This window comes from Psammomys obesus, unplaced genomic scaffold (assembly GCF_907164565.1).
Source record: "Psammomys obesus unplaced genomic scaffold, mPsaObe1.curated_primary_1811, whole genome shotgun sequence".
NCBI classification, from domain to species: Eukaryota; Metazoa; Chordata; class Mammalia; order Rodentia; family Muridae; genus Psammomys; species Psammomys obesus.
The window spans coordinates 36,151,397-36,179,052 of NW_026596079.1; the positions used below are offsets into that span (position 1 = coordinate 36,151,397).

General features: G+C 39.0%; 1 protein-coding gene across 2 annotated transcripts in view; it reads right to left on the minus strand.

Annotated features, from left to right (window-relative positions):
- Positions 1-27,656, minus strand: part of Oxr1 (oxidation resistance 1) — a 432,963-nt gene that overhangs the window by 350,268 nt on the left and 55,039 nt on the right. The gene's annotated exons all lie outside the window — the stretch shown is intronic.

The following is a 27,656-nucleotide window of genomic DNA, read 5'->3' on the forward strand; positions in this document are numbered from 1 at the left end:
GTGTGTGTGTGTGTGTGTGTGTGTGTGTGTGTGTGTGTGTGTGTGTGAAAAAACAAACACAAAGTCTTGGCATGAGTTATGACTACATTACTCATCTAAGACTAATAGAAATGCACTCGTTGCTGTTCTGTGTCGAAATGACATTAAGTATCATGGAGGAGAACGCTGGAGCATTCTTCCACAACAAATAACTCTGCACACAATTGCTTGAGCACTTATTGTGTATACTGCCCTATAATCTTGAACCAAAATTTTCTCAGAGCAAAGGTAACTCATTTCTGTTATCACTTTAAACAACTCAGGCTCTTCTATCACCCTAATAAGTAATACTAGTTAACTATATTCTCGACGCACTAACAGTGACATGAGTATAGGTTAGGAGGAAAGATGAACGACACTTAAAACAGACACTGATCCTATTTCCAAGCAAGGTTTTGTAAGAAAAAAAAAGTCACTACAGAAATTGGAGAAGATTTTTTCTGCAAAAGCCACCGCAGGGTACATGCATATAGGTACAAATGAGAGAGTCTTCTGGCTCAGTTGCTGAGATTCGAGAAGACTTTCTGAAGAAGCCCATGAATTACTACCAAGAAGCTTAGCTAAAATGTGTTTAAAATCCAGTGTCCAAGTGTCTTAGAAGGCCCGTTTATCTGTCTCTTACATGAAGGAACTGGAAGAAATAAAGTCCATGAAAATAGGATAATTCCTCATGGTAAGGGACCTTTCATTTCTTGTTTCAACATATGTGTCCTCTTCCTGGCCTTAAGCTGGGCTGCTGAGCTTCACTGAGTGTTGGCACTCCAGGCATCAGAAAGGGGAAAAATAAAAACATTATGTGTCCTAAAATTTACATATAACAATTCTACTTGAATTTTATCGATCAGAGAGCCTAGCTTTTCAAAGAAAGATGAGAACATGCAGTGGTTTCTCTGGGTATTTCCCCACCCAAATACATACTAATGTGTCTGTCGCAGAGAAAAGCTACATCAGATAGTAAAAGAATACCAGTGGTCTGCCCGTGAAGTACTTTATAAACTCTGTGTCCTTCAAAGAAGAATGAATATTCAGTAGAAGAGAGATGGAATCAGCTTATGACTGGCTAAATAATTTTACTTGTATAATTTATAATAATAAATATCAAATTTCATCTTGCCTAGATTGGTTAATGCTCAACAATATCTTGTGCCCAACTACTAACCAGATTAAAAGAGGTGCTAAGGACTGTGTGGTACATAATCTTGCATGCCAGCTGACTAGATGAGAAAGCTCACCACAGCAGGACAGCACATGTCTAGACATGCTCTGTGATTAGGTCATGCGGGCTCTGCCCTCACCTGAATTAAAAGTTTGAATAGGTGATCAGGAGATAGACTGTTGGGACATGGCTGGAGGAAGTTGGCCGTTTGGAGTTTCATTTTAAAGGCTAAACCTTGCCCTAGTGGGCTTCTGCTGTCAACTGACTCTGCTTCCTTCCTATCTGCCATGAGATGAGGAGCCTCAGCCACACCCTTTGGTTACCATGGTGTCCTGCCTCATCTGGGATCCAGATTTAATGGAGCAAAACATATGTACTAAAATTCTGAACTGGTGGTAATCCAAAACAAATCCTCCTACATTTCAGTTTCATTTTGTCAGCAATTTAAACCTATAAGGAAAAATACAAGCTTAATAAAGTATATGTATCTATAAATCGAAAAAAAAATTAAACATGAAATAAAAATCAGTGGGTTTGTACCAGTGGGTATGAGGTACTATGGCATAACAGAGAAATAAACTTAATTCTAATGGATTCCAATTTTGACCAGAAACTGACTGCCAAAACAATTTTGATCCTCTCATAGAATAAGCAGTTATGAAGGTTCACACCCTAAATTGTCCGAATACATTCTGAAAGAAACTGTCAAGTACATCCCTTCTGTAGTTAAGGTTAAGACATGTATATGTACATGGCTAAGAATATAGAAACTGCATATTCTGTCATCCAAACAGTTCTCTACCTTTCTTAGATACTGCTTAACACTTAAGAACTCTGTTAACAAAAACAGCATGCATGGGGCATTTTCCAATACAATACATTCTTCTGGATATGTTTAATTCTGCCCTTAGAGAGCTGTGTATCTGGATATCATTACTTTAGTACACAATCAAATTTTCTTTACTGAATTATACTGTGAAAGTTTACTAAGAGTTTCCATTGGAAGATATGATTAGAGAAAATAATAAGCAAAGACTAGAACTATAAAATGAGCCATTGGGTTTATTAGAATATTCACCAACACAAAAATACTGTCTTTATGAGCATTCACAATAAAACGTTCTGTTAGATTAACACTAGGAAAAATATTATTCTCAACCCGGATTTGAATTTATAACTTTCAGCCAAAATGTAGCATAACTATAAACCACTATCTGTCTCTTCATTGTAGCGAAACACAGCTTATTTTCATGTTAGATGAAACCTTTAGAAACATCTGAAGTAAAATGACATCCCTCAATAGCCAGGTGGATTGGAAATTGTAAGTGTAGATACAATTGTTCATTTTTGGTCATTCTTTTAGCGTGATATTAAGGAAATAGCCTGTGAGCTTAATGAAAGACCTTATAATTAATATAGTCATTATAAATATGATGAGCTCTTAAATATAATAATGGATTACCGAGATGGTGCCTTAATAACATATTTAAATGTCTATTATTCATAAATAAGATTTCATGTTTCTAATCCTGCTGAAAGAAGTATGAGATTTTAACAAGGTCTTCTAGTTGCAACGACTTTGCAAATAACTAACACAATATTCAAAACAACTTTTGTAAGGTGAGTCTATTCACACAAAAGAAGCAGCTTCAAAACCTAGTCCCATTGCTGTTTTGTATTGTTTGAATCTAAAAATTCTGTGAATGCTGGTTTAACTCAATGCATAATAAACAAGTTGTATATATCCTGTATTTGAGATAATAAAGCTATAAAATACTACTTGGAATAAGAGTCACAATGTTTAGAGGTTTGGGCCATAAAAATCACATGTGCTAACTATATAAATAAAAACTATATTAAAAACAAAAACATATCCAAACTGTATGCCATGAATTACAGCTCAAAGAAAAAGTAACTTTGGACCCCCCAAAAGGGATACCAAATACAATATTCTAACTTAAAACCAATGATCCATTCTGCTCTAAGTGTTATGTTGTATTGGTGAGGAGGTAGAACATTCATTCAAATTCTACTCTGAATACTGCAAGAGACAATGGGCATAAATGAACAAAAGACAGAGGTAATGGTAGAAAGAGAATATGTTTATATTGAAGATCCAAAACATGTCAAAAAGCAAATCATCACGAGAATATTAAAGTCCTGTTTTGTACATAATTTAGATATACTGAGTTATCACTTGCTTCTTGGTTTTGTTATAAACTAACTCTATGGATCCATATTTTAAATTCTAGACTGTGTTCTCACAGAGCTTCCTTGCTTGCTTGCAATGCTCATTACCAATCTCCCTTCATCCAACCCAAGTGCTGATTAGTCTAAATCATCCATCAGACTGATCTCCTTCTACTCTCACTTATCCACCTACTCGGGGTACATGTACAAAATCCACAGATCTAGTGAGCCCTTGCCTCAAGCTTCCTGCCTTTCTGAATTTAGTGGTATCAAAATTAGCAATAAAATGTATGGTGTTTGTCCTTTCCCAAATAAGCTGTCAGTTTAGAGAAAAAGGGACTTGAGTCTTTTGTATCTACATTATTGAGTATGCAGAGCTCTCCAGGTATTAATAAACATAGCAACAGGATTGAGAGTGTACCATGTCAGAACACAGAAAGACATGCCCTAATTTATTGGACAATAATAAAGTCACAAACCACATTAGTTTTACCTACTAAAATTTACCCAGTAATCTTGATTTCACTTAACACTGTGGCCACTGAAAATCACGGGTTTTTCTATTCCATTCTTAACCACAAACACTACTAACTCAAAGATCACACATTTCACTTCACAATCTACACAACCTACACAACAGCTACAGAAGAGATAAAGAGGCTGCAGAGTTGAAAGAAGTCTTGCTGAAGGCAAGGGGCAGAGAGCTGACCCAGGACAAAGAGTCACTGCGGGTGGTTGAGTGCCATTTCCACAAACACAGTTTGGGATCTGTTAGAGTCACACAGAACTTAGCCATTTCAAGACAGTGCTGGTTCAGGGAAGGGCAGGCTTGGAGCAAAGAGAAGATAGATGTAGGACTAGGTAGAGGCTCTGACTCAAGTGGATCAAATGAAGCATCAGAGACAATGCTGAACTAGTGCATCGGGGATAGTGAAGATGTCACCTGTCCAGTCCACGGTGGATACACAGAATGTTGGATGGCAGGTCCGTGTTTTATATATCCATCATTTTTATTCAGGTGAGGAGGTTATAATCTTGGGTGATCTGCCAGGTTTGATAAGTTCAGAACCATATGCTATAGCATGTGAGTTTACCATCAGTTAATAGATTGTCCCTTCTTACCTGCAGGACACACTTTACTCATTGACCATGTCATACAAGACAGAAGGTGATTTCTTGCTTGTACAAACAAGAGAAAGAGTCATTCTGCCTCAGAGTTGTAATCAGCATGGATACAACTGCTACAAGGCAAAAACAGTTACTTGGAAGCAAGGAATAGCTTGAAACCTATCATTTCACAAGACACAGAGTACTTAGAGGAAGGTGATAACCCAAAACTGGGCACAGTCCGATCTCCTAACGTCAGAAGAAATCTGCCAGCCCACTGACTCACAAAAACCTGACCGGCCACACAGGCTGTGCCGTCAAAACAGATCTCTCAGAATATACGGAAATCACCCTAAAAAGTATTTCAAGCCAGTTTCAGCTGCAAGGTAACAAGTCTTTGGCCACAGAGGAAGCTAGAGGAAGAACAGTCAGTAGTCCTGCCAGTCAACTTGATAATCTCATTCCTATCGTGGCTCAGGAAACAGCCCTATTATTCAGCTTTAGCTCCTCTCAACAGTAGACACAGGCTTTTCTGTCCAGTGACTCACTAGAAGACATTCCCTCTCTGACTACAGAGATAGGCCTGAAGACCCGAGTCTCAGCTGCAGAGCCTGAAATACCTGTCACCTGGCTGCAGAGTGGGACAGTCCAGTCTACCCAGGAATACACATGGTGATTCAGAAACAGACCTAAAATCTAGCCCCATGCCAGGAAAAGCTGAAAAACTAAGAATGAATTTCTATAGTTACAAGAAAACATTTCCAGCACCATTGCCATTGCCATTATTTTTTTTCTATCATCTTTTTTTTTTGTATTCTTATCATGAGGCAGGCAATATCAAATCCTTCCAGGAGTGACAAAAAACATTTTTCTATGACTTTATTAAGTACTAGTAATAACAAAGAAAAATTCTTCAAGATATTTACTAAAAGAATTGCCTCTTTTCAGCTATACAATTTCATTGTGCTTTTATTTGGAGGCTGAATGTAAAGGTTTGGGACTTCTGAGATGCTTAATTATTTTTAAGTTTTAAATGTATGTAAATTTGTTTGTTTCTTATTTTGAGACTAGATCTCAGGTAGTGCAGGTTAGCCTGACGCTCGCTGCATAGTTGAGGATGACTTTGAAATTCTGCAAAGGTAACCTTTCTGTTACCACTTTCTGAGTCCTACCTTCACAGGCTGGCACCCACAATGCCTGGTTTTAAGTGGTGTTGCTGATCAAACCAGGTTTGCACCCATGTGAGGCAAGCTCTCTAGCTGAAAGTGTTTATATTCTAAAGCTATTTTATCCTTACTCAAGTTTGTTTATCAGCTCTAAAATATGAAATACATTAACTCCAGAGCATAAGACACTTTTCAAAACTGTTTTGCCTCTTGATTCTATTGAGAACATAAGCTAGCAGTATAATATGCAAATTAGTATCTTTTTGTGTGCAAAGTAGGGTCAAATAATCATGACATTCTAGCAATTTCTGTAATCATAAATTTTTTTTTTAGCAGGTTACAGAAATGTATTCCTCTCTAACACCTGAGTGATTAAGTAAGCATAGACAGAACCTCTACAAATGTTCAAAGATCTTCCAAGCTGTTTTTACAGCCACTGATATCTACCCTGAAAATACTATCTTGGCACCAGTTGAAAAATTCCCACACTAAAACTTCAGATCAGAACAGATGGTAACCTTGGAGACTAGCTAATGCAAGGCTTCATGTGTCTTTTCTCTGTAGTGCAGCTGTCATTTTCATTGTATTGAAGTCATTTCATGGGCAGTATTAGTATTCAATTGGGTATGTCAGTAATTGATATAAAGCATTTATTCCAGAGATCCAGTTGTATACACAGGAGTCTCAAGTATGTGCATCCAAAATAGCTCCCATCTCCAAATTACAGGAAGCCTTTGTCACATTCAAAGAAATAATCAGTAATGACCTTGGAGCAATTTTAAAATACATTATTATTGGAAGCCGAGATCACTCTAAAACTGGGTTGGGCTCTTTTTCTCCTTCATCCAGATAATTGATTATGCAATATATTGTTGAATTTTTATGAAGCAAATTCATCCTATTTTGTATGAATTACAAAGGCAACATTCTAGATGCCCATTGAACCCATCTGTTCTGACGATGTTACTCTACTGCCTACACCTTTCCATTCCCCATCTTCTTATTGGTTCTGTCCTTCTGTGGTCCTGACTCTGAATCCTCTGTTTGCCTGAGCTCTGACTTGAGATAGCGCCTTTGCTCTCTTTTGCTTCAAGTGGCAAAGTCTACAATGCACTACTCTAGACCCACTGCTGTCCCCCTTTCACCACCAACTGGTGTATCTTATCTTCAGCTGAATAGTCCCATCACCAACCAACCAGCCAAGATTTAATCAAGAAAGCCATTGGCCTTGGGTCAGAATCCACTTCATCCTTGTGGACTTTCTTCACTGGAGATGAGCATTCCCAGCTGGCCTTTTGCTCCAATGATGAATCACCATTTATTTCCTATGGGCAGGTGCTTCTAAGTTCAGTGTAGAGAGATGTTCCTCATGCACTCACTAAGAGTTGCTGGATTTTGTTTTTGTTGTTTTGTTTACCTTTCCACCATGTATATCATGAAAGCAATGAAGTCTTCAATCTCTGCACACATTCAAGTCCACATTCTTTATAATCTTAGCCAATATTTTCATATTCATTAACCATGAAATATATATAACTTTTTGTTTGTGTTTTGGTTTTCCAAGACAGGCTTTCTCTCTGTAGCCTTGGCTGTCCTGGACTCACTCTGTAGACCAAGCTAACCTCAAACTCACAGAGATCAGTCTGCCTCTGCCTCACCAAGTATAGGGGTATACCACTATGCCTGGCTATATATAAATTTTAAAAATGAACCAATGCAATAAATGAAATGGAATTTATTTCAATAGCTTCTTTGTGCAAATTCAAACCCTTAGCACTCAGTGGGAATCACTGTTGTCTGATGAGGACCTAAGCACCAGTTTTTTCTGAGGTACTCTTTGCATGTACCATCAGCTGGAATTCATTACACTTGCTGTGAAAACTTGCCTTTAACACTACAAACAATATTTTAAAACAATTTTAACAAGATGCAGATACATTCAGAGTCCCTGTTTAGGAGGCCCTCAGGATCCTCTTCACATCTGTCTATCCTATGGATTCTCTCCACTCACGTTAAATACCCACTCTTCAGTGAGACAATTTTTCTCCTTCCTCTGAAGGCTGTGTACAGCACTCTGCACTTTGGAACTAAGTCTTCAGCTCCAAACTCACGTCTTCCAGGTGCACATTATTGCACTCAGGAGCAGCACTAAAATATCAAGCTTTGAAAGAGTACAATCTGTCTAAACTAGCCAGTGCTTTCAGATTTTACAATACACTTTGATGAGTCATTAAAGGTTCAATCCCATGTGCATGAGCCAGGCAAAAAGACTGCCAAAATTTGGCTTAATTAAAAACAGAAAGAAACAAAGCAGCAGATTGAATTTTTAAAAAAATTATTTCAAGTATAAAAAATACTTAAACACATTAAATGAATCTTTCTGTACTCTCAGAACATACACATTTCAACATTTAGAATTAACTTTGGAGGAAAGAGAAAAACTTCCTATAAACAATGCATTTAAGAATGTAATGCAGTATATAAACAGATGGATTCCCACCTCCAAGCCCAAAGATTGCTTCAGTGTCCATCAATGCACAGACCTATTTGTCAACCTTCATCTGCCTCCACCCCTCCAACCCTCTAAATCCTGTCAACTCAAGCCTGGCTTCTCTCTGAATAAACTGATCAACTCCACGCCCATATGTTTCAGAACAGACAGAAAATCATTATGTTCCTGCTTCCAGAAATCTCCTCTCCTTGAATAAAAAATTTATAAAGTCCAGCTTAAGTTTCCTTCATATTATGGCTTACTTCAGTGAAAGAAGACTACTATTAGAAATAAACACTGTAATATTTAATTACATAAGCCATAGTTATTTATTTAATAAATGTCCAGTCTGATGTTTCTGGCTATGAGGGTGGAGAATATACATTTCCTAGAATAAAAATAAGATAATAACAAAAGAATGTATAGTAATAGTTACATAGAATATAATTACTTGTAGATCTTTTAGATCGTGTACAAAAGCAAAAACAAATTCAACAGTTGTTGATTCACTTATTTTATCTGGGTCCAACTAATTATTTAAAATTATTAACACTTCTTTGTTTTTCAGCAAAAGCAACTACATAAAAGATTCAGATTCAAAAAAGACAGAGAGACAGACAGATAGAAACCTGTTCAAAAAGAAACTTGTCCAGTGCCAAATGGTCAGTCCTAAAAATATATGCAGAAGTAGCATTATATGAACTAAGCAGATTAGATTTAGGAATATGTATGCAAGTACATAAATATGCATGGAATAACAAGGAAAAGAGAGGTCATGAATTTATTTTTATTATTTATTATTTATTTTTTAGGCCATCATTTACTGAAAACAAAAAAAAATTATGGAAATATGAAATCAAAATGTCACTAAAGAGACACAAGACATACAATTAAAGCCAGAAAGTGGAAAAATGAATGAGTTAATGCAGCAAAATATACATATGCAAGTAATTTACAAAATGAAGTATAATCATTTTGTTTGTTTGTTTTTTGTATTTTATTTTATTTGTTTTTTTAATTTAATTCATCTTATTTATATATTTATTAATTATAGTTTATTCACTGTGTAGCAACACTGCAGCCCCCTCACCAGAGACAGCATCTTTAACAAATGCTCCTGGTCTAACTGGATGTCTTCATGTGCAAAATCAAAATAAATTCATATTTATCACTCTGTACAAAACTAAAGTCCAAGTGGATCAAAGACCTCAACAGAAATCAGATACACTAAACCTGATAGAAGAAAAAGTGGGGAAGAGCCTTGAACTCATTGGCACAGGAGACAACTTCCTGAACAGAACACCAACAGCACAGACTTTAAAATCAACAATTACTAAATGGGACCTCATGTAACTGAAAAGCTTTTGTAAAGCAAAGGGCACTATCATCAGAACAAACCAACAACCTACAGATTGGGAAAAGATCTTCACCAAACCTCTAGTTGACAGAGGGTTAATCTCCAGAATGTATAAAGAACTGGTGATTAAACACCAAGAAAGCAAGTAATCAAATTAAAAAATGGGGTACAGAACTAAACAGAGAATTCTCAATAGAGGAATATTGAATGGCAGAGAAACACTTAAAGAAATGCTCAACATCCTTACTCATCAGGAAAATGCAAATCAAAATGTCCCTGAGATTTTACCTCACACCCATCAGAATGGCTAAGATCAAAAACTCTAGGGATGATGCATGCTGGAGAGGATGTGGAGAAATAGGAATCCTCCTCCTTTGCTGGTGGGAATATAAACTTCTACAACCACTTTGGAAATCAATATGGTGCTTTCTTAGACAACTAGGAATAGTGCTACCTCAAGATCCAGCTATACCACTCCTAGGCATATACCCAAAAGATGCCTCATCATTCAAAAAGGACATTTGCTCAACCATGTTCATAGCAACTTTATTTGTAATAGCCAGAATCTGGAAACAACCTAGATGCCCCTCAACTGAGGAATGGATACAGAATAGTGGTACATTTACACAATGGAATGCTACTCAGCAATTAAAAACAAGAATATCATGAAATTTGCAGGCAAATGGTAGGAACTAGAAAAGATCATCTTGAGTGAGGTAACCCAGAAGCAGAAAGACATACATGGTATATACTTGTATATACATACATACATGGTATATACTTATAAGTGTATATTAGCTATATAATTTGGATAAACATACTAAAATCCATATTCCTAAAGAAGCTAAACAACAAGGAAGACCCTAGGGAAGATACTCAATCCTCATTCAGAAGGGCAAATGTGATAGACATCAGAAGCAGAAGACAGGGAACAGGACAGGAGCCTACCACAGATGGCCTCTGAAAGACTCTACTAATTGAGGTATGGAAACAGAGGTTGAGACTCATAACAAAACTTTGGGCAGAGTGCATGGAATTTTATGAAAGAAGAGGGAGATAAAAAGACCTGGAAAGGACAGGAGCTCCAAAACAAGACCAACAGAGAAAACAAAACAAAACAACAACAACACCAAAAAAAAAAAAAAAAAATCCTGGGCCCTGGCGGCCCTGCGGAGACTGATACCCCAATCAAGTACCATTAATGGAGAACATCTAAAACTCCTGCTCAGATGTAGCCCACATACTCAGTTTCCAACTGGGTTCCCTAGTAAGGGGAGCAGGGTCTGTCTCTGGCATGAACTCAGTGACAGGATCTCTGATCACCAGGGGAGGTGCAGCCTTGCCAGGCTACAGAGGAAGACAATGCAGCCAGTCCTGATAAGACCTGATAGGCTAGGGTCAGAGAGAAGGGGAGGAGGACCTCCCCTATCAGTGGACTAGGGGAGGGGCATAGAAGGAGAAAATGGAGGGAGGGAGGGAGGAGACTAGGGAGGGGGCCATAGCCAGGATACAAAGTGAATAAATTATAATAAATAATTAATAAAAATTAAAAAGAATACAAGACCAATAAAAATGAAAAAAATAAAAATAAAAAGCCATTGAATTAAAAAAAATGTTTTCTATTCTCCTGAGTCAAAAACTATGTCAAAGTTTGGGTTTACTCAACTCCTTTACTGTTTCTATTTGCTGATCTGTGCACTATGAATGATGCAAGTTTGCCTAATGTGGCTTTGGGATTTGCAAGGTTTGCTGAAAAGGCTCTGCAAACCCCTATAAATATAAAATTATACAGAGGGCTTACGAGGAAAAGTTTGAGGTGCTAACACTGTAGTAGAAGCATAAAGTGAAATCATGGTTGGGGGGAATTCTTATATTCCCTCCTTTATTCACCACATGCTCAAATGACACGGACAGTTATATGTGCCAGAATTACAGTGGAGAAAAGGAAAACATTGTTGTCACTGCATGATTTAAGTCCTATTAAAGAAAAGAAAACACAAAATATCAAAGGGACATATCCAACCAAGATATAAAAATGCTGTAAATAAAAATGTCTCTCGAGGTGCTCAGATTTTGATTTCAAATATAATCAGAGAGGGGAAAGCTTGACAGAGGTAAGAATTAGGGACAAAGTTTGAAAAAGAACAACTTAAATTCTCACATTTTTATGGACAATGAAGGGTTGAAATGTATCAAAAATAAAATTAGGATGTCTGGTATCTAAGGCAGCAGTTTTAAAGCATATCATTATGCACACTTATGCTGCCTCAAAGAGGCAGCACAAAAGTGACTTTGCTGTGTCTCACCAAATTACTGACCCTTGGCAGGTCATTTTTAGGACCTACTTGAATCAGAACAATTCCTTTATTGTCTACCATTGAAAGCTGTTCCAATCACAGGCCAGCTGCTGATGACTGCTCCAATCACAGCCCAGAGCTTCAGCAGAAACATGAGGGCCATCATGGAAGAGTTAAAAGAAACAGGTCCTTTGGAAAAAATCTGAATGAACAATGATGATGCTAAGTCTCCCCTACAGAAGTATAGGCTTGTGAAATATTTTTCATCATCTTAGAAAACTGTGTTTTATAAACTTGATCTTGATAAAAGAAATAATCTAAGTGCAAAGGACATTGTTTACACATTAGATAATGAAAACTAATATTTATTAGGCTTTATTTTTATTGATAATTTTTAGTCAACTTATATTTATACATCACAATATCTGAAGTGCTCATCATATTTCCAACTTGCTACCACCTTAGTACATCTAATCCTTCAGGCTTTAAGCTCCCTGTCTCAGTTACATCACCTTCATATTGGAGAAAAAAGTAGCTCCTCCTTGGTGTTTACTAATAAAGGTTGCTGTGCTTATTTAGACTTCAGAGAGAAGGCAGACAATGCAGAGTAGTTCAGTATTCAGATGGTGTTGGTGGGTTGTTCACTGCTGTGAGGTTGGGCAGAATAAGCTGCTTTAAATGGCTGTGCAAAGTCGTTGTTCACAGCGGCCTTTGCTTATGGGTTCTACCTGTTTTTGTTAAGTTTATTAATGCTCTGAGCTGAACGCATACAATGAAGAAACAGACCCCAAAAGTACATATTCAAAGCAGTTTCTCTCTAAGGAAACAGAAGCATGGAAATTCATCATGAAGAGCAAAGATGAAATGCAAACTACAGATCTCCCCTTAAGAACCAGAGAAATAACAGTAAATGGAAGAATACTAAGACAGAAATCATTTTCCCCTTTGTTTCACATGCTGCAACAACTGAGGCAGCTCCTCTTCCACAACCCCCTACTCCCCACCTCCCATCCCCCACCCCCGCTAAAAACCGCTGGCCAGACAGCCTGGGAATCAGGGAGGCAATTTTTCACTGTCTTCCCTGTCCTCCAATCCATCCCCCAATTCCATCTTCCAAGTCCCTGTCCCGGAACACTAGCCCTAGCTTGGGAACAGACCAACCCTATCTCTACTGAATGAAAACATAAGTTAAGAAAGAAATTAAAAATTATTAGTATTAAATAAAAATGAAAATATATCCAAACTAATTGGAACAATGAAAGTGGTTCTAAGAAGCAAGTTCACAGCACTAAGTGCCTACATTAAAAGAAAAAGGGGGGAGGAGGTCATATATTAGTAACAACAGCACACCTTAAAGCTCTTGAACAAAAAAGAAAGTACAATACCCAAAAGGAATAGACAGGAAGAAATATTCAAACTGAAGGCTGAAATCAATAAACAGACTGAAAGACAAAAGCTACATGCTTATCTCAATAGATGCAGAAAAGGACTTTGATAAAATCCAATACCCCTCATGCTAAAAGTTCTAGAAAGAATGGGCCTACAAATGATGCATGTCAGTGTGATAAAGGTAATTTGCAGCAACCAGACAGCCAACATCAAGCTAAATGGAGAGAAACTCAAAGCATTTCCACTAAAATCAGCAACAAGACAAGGCTGTCTACTCTCTCCATCCTTAAATCAGTGCAGTTCTTGAAGTCTTAACTAGAATAACAAGGCTACTGAAAAAGATAAAGGGAATATGAATAATAAGAAAGAAGCTTCCTAAATTATATTCATGTATGAAGGTGATTTAAATGGAATTGCCACACAGACGAGTCATAAAATACAGGAATTTAGGAGACATTGACAGTCTAAGATCTGTATGAATTCAGATGATAAACCAGTCAGTAAAGCGCTTTCTCTAGAAGCATGAGTACCTGGGTTAAATCCCTGAAAGCCATATGAAAAAGCTATTCTTTATGTCAGGAAGATACCTGCGAATCACTGGCTGGCCAGCTTGTATTACTCAGTGAGCTCCAAGTCTTTAAGAAATTCTAGTTCACGATGGAAAGGTTCTCACCACCGTTCTCACTGGCTGCTCTTCTAGAGGGCTTATGTTCAGTTCCCAGCACGTTCATCAAGTGGCTCCTAACTGTTTATAACTCCAGTACCAGGCATATGGCTGTCTTTTGGCCTCAGCGGGCACGTGATATGCACACATGGAATGTACATACAGACCAACAGGTACATACACATGCTATATAATGTTTTACAAAATGAAATACTTCCTCAAAAACAAATAATCAAACAAGGCGGATGGCCCTCTGAGGAATGTCATCCAAGATTGACCTCTGGCTTTCACACATGTTCACAGGCAAAAACATACATACCTACATGTACGTGCACACACACACACACACACACTCGCACACAAATGACATTTACGGATTGCTTTAAGTATAACCAAACTTACAATGATTTGAGATTTCCACCTATATTTAAGAATTTGTTTTCCTCGACCTCTAGAATAGGATGTTACTTTAGATTTTTAGATAGCTATTCATAACTTTGGGCTCTTCATTTCATTATAAATAATGAAATAAAATTCTATTGAAAATCACCAACAGACAGAAAAAGGAATTCTGTGCATGCTGCCACATGAGAAAAGGTGGCTGTCTAAACTTTGGATTCCACTTCTTCATTAGAGAGACTATTTCACTTTTTTCTTCAAACCTCTAGTGTTTGAAACTCTAACATAAATAAATTTAAATAACAAATTTGATAAAGTTTTAAAACTTCCTGGACCTAGATCAACAGGCACCGATGGGGCTGTTCTGAAGTGAGCAGAGTGATATTACAACGGTGATGCAGAGTGAGCTGGGCTCTCTGTCTAACACTGTCAGACCTGTTCTCTGTGGAACAAGGAGGCTGACCTTGGTCACCAATGTGTGGCACAGCAAACAAAGTATTCTATAATACCCCAAACATATTTTGACTTCTCTTGCATCGCATCCCTCAAGTAGTGTGTGCTAGCTTCACATAAGCTCTACTTTCAATTTATTTGTATTAGTCATAAACCCAAGAGTGCAGAATACATTTAGGCTATAAAATTCTACATAATATTTTCACAGTTATAAATTAATTAAACATACCATATATTAAAGATATTTGACTTTTAAAAACCGTAATTAAAATCCCATCTGGAAAAAAACGGCATATTCATAAATCATATTTGTACTGTCATGTTAATTAGAAATCTAAATATTTTCATTCTTGCTTTATAATTAACAGATTATCTCCCAATTAGAAAACTGTGTAAGCTAACTGCTTAAATTTACACCCACAAAATACAAATAAGTTGAATTTACCAAAGCATATTATACCCTATCATCTTGTTATAGACGTTTGTCCAACAAAATATGAATTAGCTTCAGTGACTATCAGTAATGGCATTGGTTTATGTAAACATTTCCAAGGCACTCAGAAGTCGTTTAAACCCAGTAGCAATGATACGAAATACTGAAAAGCTTTGCAATCTGCCACAGTTCAAAATTTCTCCTACTTGGTATTTTTTCTGCTGAGGTTGGCACAGCAGTTCCCTGTGAAGTACACACTTTTGGTAGAGAAAGTTGAAGGCATTATCTTTGAGGCTTGCCATTAACGCTTTCCTCCCAGGAATGAGATATGGGGTCTAAATGGAAACAGCAAACTCTACCCAAAATTGAAATCTAATTTTACATTTAGGTTTTAACTCATCAGTTTGAGTTTAATCAACAGCCTACACTGAAACGCAGACATGAGGCAGTGATACAGGAGGGAGGGACCAGTCACTTGGACCTGAGTGGTCGGTTGTGACTGCGTACAGCCCAGCCCATGCATCCACAGCAAGCGACTCACGCGGCCAGCACCGGAGCGCCCCAGTGAAGGACACCCAGTCTCTGCACTGCTAACAGCATCTCTGAATCTACCAGGAAGCTGCTGCCCTTCCCTACACTGTGCACTACAAGAATCCCCAGAGAGCCATTTGGTACCTCTTCTGTCCCTGCTCTACCTTACTACTATGCACCCTATGTGGCCTGGAGGAACTGATTCTCGCATCTCCTTCATCCCTGAAACTTTTGCTCTATTGCCAAAGGGTCTAAGGAAAGGGATACCTGCACTAAAGTTATCCTTTTATCTTTTATCTTTAGTGTCTAGCTAGCCATGTAAAAATTTACTAAGAGGCCAACTGTCCTAATGGGAAGAATTTTGCCACTTAAAATAGGAATCAAATGTTCTAGAAATGCCCACTGATTTAATACTGTGGAACGGGTATTATAATGACACATACACAGCGGGACAAAGGCACAGAAGTGAAGAGAGTCATGACCTCCCACAAAGAATGGTGTAAGACTTGGTCTTCGGTTCTGGAGGTCAGTGTGAACATTAGTGTTATATTATGCATTCACTCAAATTTTTTTTGAGCATGTACTACATATGAATGTTTATCCTGGGATATTCAGAGTGTTAACACAAAGTTATATTACAGCAAGCTCATAGTAACAGTGCGCAAAACAGCTGTAAATGAAATGCTAACATGATTGATAATTTTTCATCTGGGGTCTAGAAAGGACAACAGAGGCAAAGCCAGTGTACACCTAAGTCTAGACAAACCTCCTTAAGAAGGCATTGGAGCTTTTTGAAGGTTGTAGCTGTGTGGATTGGTGAAATAAGCAGAGGAAATAAGGAACGGAAAGGCCACAGAGAGTGTGGTATTATCACAAAGGGCATAAAAATAGTTGAGAGAGAAAGAAAGAGAAAAAGAGAGACAGAGAGAGAACATGCCAGAGGAGAAATGAAAGAGAAGGGGAACTTAGAGCAGAGGAGGAGGGGAAGAGGAAAAAAGAAGAGAAGATGCTGATGTTGTGTACTAAGAAGTTTTGGCTGAAGTTCGTGTTTATCATTGAAGTCAGAGAAAGCTACTGAAGGATTCACAGACAAGAATATGCCATAACAATGTGATCAAACACACACTGTCATACCTCAAGATGGAAGGTAAACTGGAGGACAGTACTAAGTTTAACAAGTTTCAGCAGTGGATCGGGCAAAAGTTAAAAGCGGTAGATGAAAGAGTGACAGCAGAAAGGGGGAACACGCAGCAAGTACCAGCACTTACGGGTGTGGCCTGGATGATGGCTCCTGAGTGTTCCACAGCGTGGCCTGGAAGATAGCTGGTCACGCTCTTACGCTGTTGTCTGTACAGTGGTGGGGGCTGCTTTCTACAGTTTAGCCTGGGTGACTCCTAGTGGTTGTCACAGGGGTTCTTCATCTTGTTTTATGACAATCTCCTTGAGATCTGTACCAGCTTTTTGTATTTGTTTGTTTATTGCCATGATGGATATGCATTACATGGGCATTTTACCTGCATTGCATGTTCTGCCTGCTACTTATCTTCACGGTACTCAGACCTCACAGTTAACATCATATTCATCAACAAACATGGAAAAGCTTCTCCTTTGTTCAGGAATAAGATTAGAATACCTCCTTTCCCACTTATGTTTAGCACTGTTAGAAGGTCTATCCAGGGAAAGTAAGAGAGAAATGAAATTAATGGAGCAGAGACTGGAAATGGGAAATAAACCTGTTTATAGATAATAAGATCTCATGTGCATATTTATTACACATAAGGTTCTAAGAGTTTTCAAAACACTATTCTTCAACTAAATGAGCTGAGATTTCAGGCTACAAAATCAATGTGGAAAATTCAGAGTTTTTTTTCTTTATATATGGCAACCAACATTCTGAAAAGGAAATCAGGAGAGCAATTCCACTTATAAAATAGAAAACTTGATTCTTTAGTTCACTTAAAAGAAAAACTACAATGTGTGAAAACTGAAACCATTAAACACTATTGGAAGAAATGAAAAACCAAATAAGCACAGCTCTCCCGGGCTATGGGCCAGAAGACTCGGGTTCTAACAATGTCACTCCTACCATTACCAGTACATCCCATGAAATTCCCATCTTTTTTTTTTTTCATTTATAGAGAAACAAAACATTCACTTTTAAATTTCCATGGTTACCTGAAATTCAAGGAACCCAGCAAAGCCAAGTAAATATGACTGCGAATTTTCAACTCCTTAGTATAGTGAGAGAAATAGACAGCTGAATATGTACAGATATGTACTGTGGCTAAACCATAGGCTAGATAGATATGAGGGATGTCGAAAAGATTGTCCATGGAAAGGCACACCCAGCATTAGGCCTAATGTCATGACAAGCATCACACAGATATTTTTCTTCATTGACTCTTCACATGACAAATCTATAAGGCTCCATTATTGATGAAGAAACTAAGATATAAGAAGTTCACTTTTATGATTTTATGCAGGGAGAAGAGCTTCTGCCATACAATCAAAATCTAATGCAAAGAGCCAGAGAAAATCTGTGTTCTCCCCAATAGCTGTGGGCATGTGACTGTTGAGTACCAACCATACGGAGATGTACCAAGAACAGCGTTGTTCTTCAGAACGGCAAACCTGAACCTATAGCGAAGCATGGATTGGAGAGGACACACCTCAGAGCAGACAAGGTAACTGCAGGGCCAAAATCCAATCATGGCTGTCGGCGAGAAGCCATCAACTCGGGAATCAGCAATGGCCAGCCAAGAGTGCCGATTGAAGGTAAGGTGTTTAGATTTCTAAACAATGACTAAGGGATGAGACATGCTTTAGATAACCTCTAAGACATATCAGATTTTCTGACCTAAAATGATAGCAAGTGATAAGGAATGTTGTTGTGATATTACTCCTGTCCATAAGTGCATGCTCATCCACTGAGGCCTGCAGAACTTCTTTCAAAGCAGCGTGCTAATGCTCCATAGAGCCATGGACATCTCAATCCCACCTGTAGTCAAGAAACAGAACCTCTCAAAGGATGATCTCCTCCTTCTTCTTCTTTACTCTTTCTTGTTCCTTTTTGTTTTATTCTTGATGCTGATGTAAAATTGTCATCTCCATAATATATGAATATATGATTGATGTTGCTGATTATATGGACCAGCTTACCAGCTTCAAACAGAGCTGTGCCATGTGTTTCACAGCAGATTTACAAAGCTGCCCAAGAGTATAGGTGCATATCCTTTGCTTAGTGAATTTATTTATGTCCCTCAGAGTAGAATAGTTTATTTGAATGAACACCTAACCATATGGAAAAGGCAAGAAAGAATAAACACAGCCTAATGTTCACTTTATTGAGAAAAATGTCACTAAAAACACTATTATTAGACTACACATCTTCAGAAGGATCAAAAGAGCCTCATAATACTGACAATGGGCCACTGTCAAATGGCTCATGGAGCAGCCGAAATTCACTGTCTTACATAAAACAGGCTCCTGAGTCTTATTTTGACACTTGAAAGAATGCTGCTTGACTGGACAAAAATATGCCATACTCTACTTCCTCTATTACAAATCTCTACATGAGTAGGCTGCATGGTAGCAGAGAAAGTCCTTTCAGAGGCTCTACTTTTTTTTTTTTTTTTTTTTTGCTGCTGTGTGTCTTTTTTATTATTAAATTTTATTTCTTATATTAATTACAGTTTATTTACTTTGTATCCAAGCTGTAGCCCTCTCCTTCATTCCCTCCCAACCCCACCCTCTCTCCCTCATCTCCTCCCTGCCCCTCTCCAAGTCCACTGATAGGGGAGGTCCTTCTCCCCTTCCATCTGACCCTAGCGTATCAGGTCTCTTCAGGACTGGCTGCAAGGTCTTCCTCTGTGGCCTAGCAAGGATGTTCCTCCCTCGGGGATGGGGAGGTCAAAGAGCCAGCCACTGAGTTCATGTCAGAGACAGTCCCTGTTCCCCTTACTAGGGAACCCACTTTGGATATTGAGTTGCCATGGGCTACGTCCAAGCAGAGGTCTGGGTTATACCCATGCATGGTCCTTGGTTGGAGAAAGAGTCTCAGAAAACTATCACTGTGTGTGTCTTTTTTTTTTTTTCATTTTTTTTTATTTTATTTTTTCTTATGAGTTACATTTTATTAACTCTATATCCCAGCCGTATCCCACTCCCTCATTCCCTCCCAATCCCACCCTCCTTCCATCATCTCCACCCTGCCCCTTTCCAAGTCCACTAATGGGGGGGGGGGCTCCTCCCCAATCATCTGATCATGTTTTATCAGGTATCTTCAGGACTGGCTGCAAAGTCCTCCTCTGTGGCCTAACAGCACTGCTCCTCCCTTGGGGGATGGGGGGTCAAAGAGCCAGCCATTGAGTTCCTGTTAGAAATAGTCCTTGTTCCCCTATACTATGGGAAACCAATTGGTTACTGAGCTACCACAGGCTACATCCAAGCAGAGGTTCTAGGTTATATCCATACATGGTCCTTGTTTAAATGTCAGTCTCAGAAAAGACCCTGTGCCCAGATATATTTGGTCCTTGTGGAGCTCCTATCCTTTCCCCATCATACTAACGCCCCTTCTTTCATATGATTCCCTCTACTCTGCCGAAGGTTTGGTTTTGAGTCTTTGTATCTGCTTTGAAGACACTGCTAGTTAGAATCTTTCAGATGCCTTCAGTAGACTCCTGTCATAGTTCAATGCACATCCCATCTGTCTTTCTAAACGAGGATTGATCATCTTACCCCATGTCTGCTCTCTTGATTATCTTTTTTAGGTGTATAGATTTCATTATGTTTATCATATCTTAGAGGTCTATATAAGTGAGGATATCCTGTGTTTATCTTTCTCGTCCTGGGATATTTCACTCAGAATGATCTTTTCTAGATCCCACCATTGGCCTGCAAATTTCATGATTTCCTCCTTTTTGATTGCTGAGTAGTATTCCATTGTGTAAAAATACCACAATTTCTGTATCCATTCCTCCGTTGATGGACATCTGGGTTGTTTCCAGGTACTGGCTATCACAAATAAAGCTGCTATAAACATGGTTGAGAAAATATCCCTTTTGTGTACTTGAGCAAAGTTTGGGTATATACCTAGCAGTGGTATAGCTGGGTCTTGAGGAAGCACTATTCCTAATTGTCTGAGAAAGCACCAGATAGATTTACAAAGTGGTTGTACCAGTTTACATTCCCAACAGCAGTGGAGGAGGGTTCCCCTTTCTCCACAACCTCTCCAGCATGTGTTATCACTCAAGTTTTTCATATTGGCCATTCTGATGGGTGTGAGGTGAAATCTCAGGGTGGTTTGATTTGCATTTCCCTGATGGCTAATGAGGTTGAACATTTCTTTAAGTGTTTCTCTGCCATTCGATATTCCTCTGTTGAGAATTCTGTTTAGCTCTGTTCCCCATTTTTTAACTCGATTACTTGGCTTGCTGCTTTTCAGCTTCTTTAGTTCTTTGTATATACTGGATATTAGTCCTCTGTCAGATAAAGAGTTAGTGAAGATTCTTTCCCAATCTGTAGGCAGTCGTTTTGTTTTGATGACGATGTCCTTTGCTTTACAGAAGCTTTTCAGTTTCATGAGGTCCCATTTATTGATTGTTGCTCTTAGAGCCTGTACTGTTGGTGTTCTGTTCAGAAAGTTGTCTCCTGTGCCAATGAGTTCAAGGGTATTCCCCACTTTTTCTTCTAACTGATTTAGTGTGTCCAGTTTTATGTTGAGGTCTTTGATCCACTTGGACTTTAGTTTTGTGCAGGGTGATAAGTATGGATCTATTTTCATTTTTCTGTAGACATTGTAGACATTTTCTGTAGACATTGTAGACATCCAATTGGACCAGCACAATTTGTTGAAGATGCTGTATTTTTTCCATTGAATTGTTTTGGATCTTTGTCAAATATCGAGTATTCATACATATGTGGGTTTATTTATGGGTCTTCTATTCAGTTCCATTGATCATCCTTTCTGTTTTTATGTCAATACCATGCAGTTTTTATTACTATTGCTCTGTAGTACAGCTTGAGATCGGGGATGGAGATCCATCCAGATGATCTGTTGTTGTACAGGATTGTTTTCGAGATTCTGTGTTTCTCCATATGAAGCTGAGAATCTTTTTCTCATTGTCTGTAAAGAATTGAGTTGGTATTTTGATGGGAATTGCATTGAATCTGTAGATTGCTTTTGGCAGGATGGCCATTTTCACAATGTTAATCCTACCAATCCATGAGCACAGGAGATCTTTTCATCTTCTGAGATCTTCTTCAATTTCTTTCTTCAGAGACTTGAAGTTTTTCTCAAACAGGTCTTTCACTTGCTTGGTTAGTGTCACCCCAAGGTAATTTATGTTATTAGTGGCTATTGTGAAGGGTGTTGTTTCCCTAATTTCTTTCTCGGCCCTTTTGTCTTTGGTATACAGGAGGGCTTCTGATTTTTTTGAGTTGATTTTGTATCATGCCACTTTGCTGAAGGTGTTTATCAGCTGGAGGAGTTCTCTGGTTGAATTTTTGGGGTCACTCATATATACTATCATATCATCTGCGAATAGTGACACTTTGACCTCTTCCTTTCCGATTTGTATCCCCTTGATCTCCTTTAGTTGTCTTATTGCTCTAGCAAGGACTTCCAGAATTATGTTGAAGAGATATGGAGAGAGTGTGCAGCCTTGTCTTGTCCCTGATTTCAGTGGGATTGCTTTAAGTTTCTCTCCACTGAGTTTGATGTTGGCTATAGGCTTGCTGTATATTGCCTTTACTATGTTTAGATATGTGCCTTCTATTCCTGATCTCTCCAAGACTTTAAACATGAATGGGTGTTGGACTTTGTCAAATGCTTTTTCAGCATCTAAGGAGATGATCATGTGGTTTTTCTCCTTCAGTTTGTTTATGTGGTGGATTACATTGATGGATTTCCGTATGTTGAACCACCCTTGCATACTTGGGATGAAGCCTACTTGGTCTTGGTGGATAATATCTTTGATGTGTTCTTGGATTCGGTTTGCAAGTATTTTATTGAGTATTTTTGCGTCAATGTTCATAAGAGAAATAGGTCTGAAGTTCTCTTTTTTTTGTTGGGTCTTTGTGTGGTTTAGGTATCAGGGTGACTGTTGCTTCATAGAATGAGTTTGGTAATGTACCTTCTGTTTCTATTTTGTGGAATAGTTTGAGGAGAATTGGTGTGAGCACTTCTTTGAAGGTCTGGTAGAATTCCGTACTGAAACCATCTGGCCCAGGGCTTTTTTTTGGAGGGGAGACTGTGAATGACTGCTTCAATTTCCTTGGGGGATATAGGGCTGTTCAGTCTTTCTACCTGATCTTGACTTAATGCTGGAAGATGGAATCTATCAAGAAAATTGTCCATTTCATTTAGGTTTTCAAATTTTGTGGCATATAGGCTTTTGTAGTATGACCTAATGATTGTTTGAATTTCCTCAGTGTCTGTAGTTATGTCACCCTTTTCATCTCTGATTTTGTTGATTTGGATAGATTCTCTCTGCTTTTTAGTTGGTTTGGCTAAGGGTTTGTCTATCTTGTTGATTTTCTCAAAGAACCAGCTTTTTGTTTCATTGATTCTTTGGATAGTTTTATTTGTTTCTAATTGATTGATTTCAGCCCTGAGTTTGATTATTTCCAGCCTTCTGCTCCTCTTGGGTGTATCTGCTTCTTTTTTTTCTAGGGTTTTCAGTTGGGCCATTAAGTTGTTTGTATCTGATGTTACGAATTTCTTCTTGCAGGCACTTAGTGCTATAAATTTTCCCCTGAGCACTGCTTTCAATGTGTCCCATAAATTTGGGTATGTTGTGCCTTCATTTTCATTGAATTCTAGGAAGTCTTTAATTTCTTTCTTTATTTCTTCCTTAACCCAGCTGTCATTGAGTAACAAGTTGTTCAGTTTCCATTTGCGTGTAGGCTGTTTGTTATTTCTGTTGTTGTTGAGGTTCAGCTTAAGTCCATGGTGGTCAGATAGAATACAAGGGATTATTTCAATCTTTTTGTATCTGTTGAGGCTTGCTTTATGACCAACTATATGGTCTATTTTGGAGAAGGTTCCAAGCGGTGCTGAAAAGAAGGTATACTCTTTTGAGTTTGGATGAAAAGATCTGTAGATGTCTATTAGGTCCATTTGATTTAGGGTCTCTGTAAGTGTTTTTATTTCCCTATTTGTTTTCTGTCTAGTTGATCTGTCCCTTGGTGAGAGTGGAGTGTTGAAGTCTCCCACTATTAGGGTTTTAGGATCAATGTGTGATTTAAGCTTTAATATTGTTTCATTTACGAATGTAGGTGCTCTTTTATTTGGGGCATAGATATTCAAAATTGTGATGTCCTCTTGGTGGATTTTTCCTTTGATGAGAATATAGTGGCCCTCCTTATCTTTTTTGATTAACTTGGGCTGAAAGTCTATTTTACTAGATATTAGGATGGCTACTCCCACTTGTTTTCTGGAACCATTTGCTTGAAAGACATTTTTCCAGCCCTTTACTCTGAGGTAGTGTTTATCTTTGTTGCATAGGTGTGTTTCTTGGATGGAACAGAATGTTGGATCCTGTTTCCGCAACCATTCTGTTAGTCTGTGTCTTTTTATTGGGGAGTTGAGTCAGTTGATGTTGATAGAAACTAGTGATCAACAATTGTTACTTACTTTAGATGTGGTGTTGGTGGTGCCAATGAGTTTCATTGCTTGTTTTCTTTTGTTTTTTTTTTTTGTTGTTGTTGTTGTTGTGTGGTTATCTATTTCCTCTGTTTCCTTAGATGAAGATGTTTTCTTTGGTTTGGAGTTTCCCTTCTAGCAACTTCTGTAGAGCTGGGTTACTATGTAGATATTTTTTAAATTTGGCTTTGTCTTGGAATATTTTGAATTCTCCGTCTATGTTGATTGAAAGTTTTGCTGGGTATAGTAGTCTGGGTTGGAATCTATGGTCCCTTAAGGACTGTATGATTTCTGTCCAGGCCATTCTGGCTTTCATAGTTTCTGTTGAGAAATCTGGTGTGATTCTGATAGGTCTACCTTCATATGTTACTTGGCCTTTTTCCCTTGCTGCTTTTGGAATTTTTTCTTTGTTTTGTAGGTTCAGTGTTTTGACTATGATGTGACGTGAAGAATTTCTTTTCTGGTCTAGTCTACTTGGTGTTCTGTAGGCCTCTTGTATGTTTATGGCCACCTCCTTCTTTAAGTTGGGAAAGTTTTCTTCTATAATTTTCTTGAAAATATTTTCCGGACCTTTGAGCCTGATGTCTTCTTTTTCTTCTACTCCTATTATTCTTAGGTTTTGTCTTTTCATGTTGTACTTGATTTCTTGGATGTTTTGTGTTTGGAACTTTTCTGATTTTATTTTTTCTTTGAGAGACGTGTCAATTTCCACAAGTGTATCTTCGGCTCCTGAGATTCTTTCTTCCATCTCTTGTATTCTGTTGGTGATGCTTACCTTTGTAGTTCCTGATCTTTTCTCTATGTTCTACAGCTCCTGGTTTTTCTCTATTTGTGTTTTCTTTATTGATTCTAATTCTGTTTTCATGTCTTGCACCATTTCATTCATCTGTTTGAATGTGGACTCCTGCTTTTCAATGATAGCTTCTATTTTTTTGTCCGTTTCCTCTTTATGTATCATTAATTGTACCTCTGCTTCTTTGGGTATAATTGCCTGTATTTCTATGAGAGCTTTGTTTATTTCTTCTTTATTTGCCTTCATTTGTGTGGACATTTCTTTGAGAGCTTTGTGCATTTCTTCTTTGTTTGCCTCAATTTTTGTGGTCATTTCTCTGAGAGCACGATTTGTTTCCTCTTGGTTAGTCTCGATTTCTTTGGCTATTTCTCTGAGGGCTTTGTTCATTTCATCTTTATGGGCCTCTAATAGCTGGAGAAACATAGTTTTGAGGTCGTTTTCTTGTATATCTAGTGAATTGAAGTGTCCATTGTTTTGTGGGGTTGCTGGTGAGGTCATTATGTCCTGATTTTTGTTGGGAGTGTTCTTACGTCTGCCTCTAGCCATCCGGTTATTTATAATCCTCACTGTTTGTTCCTCGAGATTGTAGTTCGGGCTATGATCCTCTCTTTCTGTTTTCTGGACTGTTTTTTCAGGAAGATGAGAGAGGTTCACTGCTTTGGGAGTGTGCACTGTGGTTTCAGTTTTGCCTAAGTAAGGAATGTGATGCTGGCGCTATTTGCATGTGCTTTTAGCGGGCGCAGTGTGCATGCGCGGATTCTCTGACTATTGCAGTGGCCTGCAAGCCACTATTACGCAGTTCTGACTGAGATCCAAGGATTGTTTGCCTGGATTACACTGGTGGACCCGCAAGGCAGAAGCTTCAATGTTGGGGTCGCTATCCCAAGAATCCCTATGATGCCCACACTAGGGGTGTGGGTGGCAGGGATCTCGTCTGGTTGCTTCTGTGGAGAGGTTCTGGGTCTGGGGCAATCTCTCCCTAGAAGGCTCACTCACTCTCTTGCAGGATCAGTTGAAATGCACAGGGTTTCCCCTTGCTCACTACTCTCTGTTTTGGTCCTGCTGCGGAAGTGCACGGGTAGGCTAACAGTCAGCTCTGTGACACTGTGGCCGCAGGACTCGGTGTCCACCTTTCCTGTGTGCTGCCTCTTTGTCCTTTCCCTCTGCCAGGAAGGGTTATGTTGACTGGTCCCGGGGTAGCGCGGGAAAGAGTTAGGTTGAGTGTTCTCAATCCCAGATCCGGGGCCCAGATCTCTCTGCCAGAAGCAGCCTGGCGGTAGAACCTATGTTTGCTGATTCCAAGAGAGTACCAGGTAGGGTTGAGTGTCCTCAGATCCAGAGCTTGGGTTTCTCTGCCAGGGGCTGCTGGGTGAGCTGGAGAGGGGGTGCTGTGTCCTGTGGCAGGATGCCTCTCTGTCCTTCCCCTCTGACCTTCCCCTCTGCTAGGGCAAGTTTATGGCAGTGCTCTCAGGGGAGTGCCAGAAGGGGTTGGGACTTCTCAGTCCCAATCCTGAGCCGGGGTTTCTCTGCCAGGGGTCGGGGGTCGCCGGTGTTAGGACTTGGTGCTAGATCTTATTACGATGGACCCGGGAGAATCTCAGGACGTGTTGAATGACCACAGTCCCAGATCCCGAGCTAAAGTTTGTTTGCTAGGAGCAGCCAGCAGCACTTGGGTCCTGGCGCTGTGAAGCCGCTGTGCGCCTCTCTATCCCTCCGCTCTGCCGTGGCAGGGTTATGGCGGAGTGCCAGAAAAGATTGGGTTTTCTCAGCCCCGATCTCGGGTTTTGTCAGTTTTTTGTGTTTGTTTTTTTTTTGTTGTTGTTGTTTTTTGTTTTGTTTTGTTTTGTTTTTTTGTTTTGGTGGGAGCTGCAGCTCTCGCTGGGGCTGGGGTACAGACAGTGTGGTCTGTGGCAGATTCTGCTGGACGCCTCCTGCCTCCTCTGAAGAGGGAGTAGGGTTTTGGGTGCCAGGAAGTGCCTGGGGATCACCTCTCAGGGTGTCTCCTCCTAGAGGAGTCTGCCGTGACCTGATTCTAGGAGGTCTCAGATCATGGTTAGTCTCTTTCTTCTTGGAAGTCTAGATAACTCTGTTCTGGGTTGATCAGCCCCTTCACTCACCAATTTCCGTGTTGCTGGTCCTCTCACCATCAGCTGAGCTGCACACTAGCCTCCACCATCTTCGAAATCCCGAGGCTCTGCTTCTTGACTACAGGTGTGCTTGAGCTGTCCATGGTTCTATGGAGCATTAGCACACTGCTTAAAAAAAAGTTCTGTAGGCCTCAGTGGGAGAGGATGCAAATAGCCCCGCTGCCAGAGTGGTTTGGTACCTATTGGGGGTCCTCCACTCCTCTGCTTCTCTGAGAAGAAAGAGGGAGAATGGAGGAAGGAAGGCATGAGAGAGGGGCCTGGGTACAAGGCTATAAAGTGATTAAATAAATAAATAAATAAACAGATAAACAGATAAATAAATAAGTAAATAAATAAATATAAATAAATGATAAATAGATAGATAGATAGATAGATAGATAGATAGATAGATAGATAGATA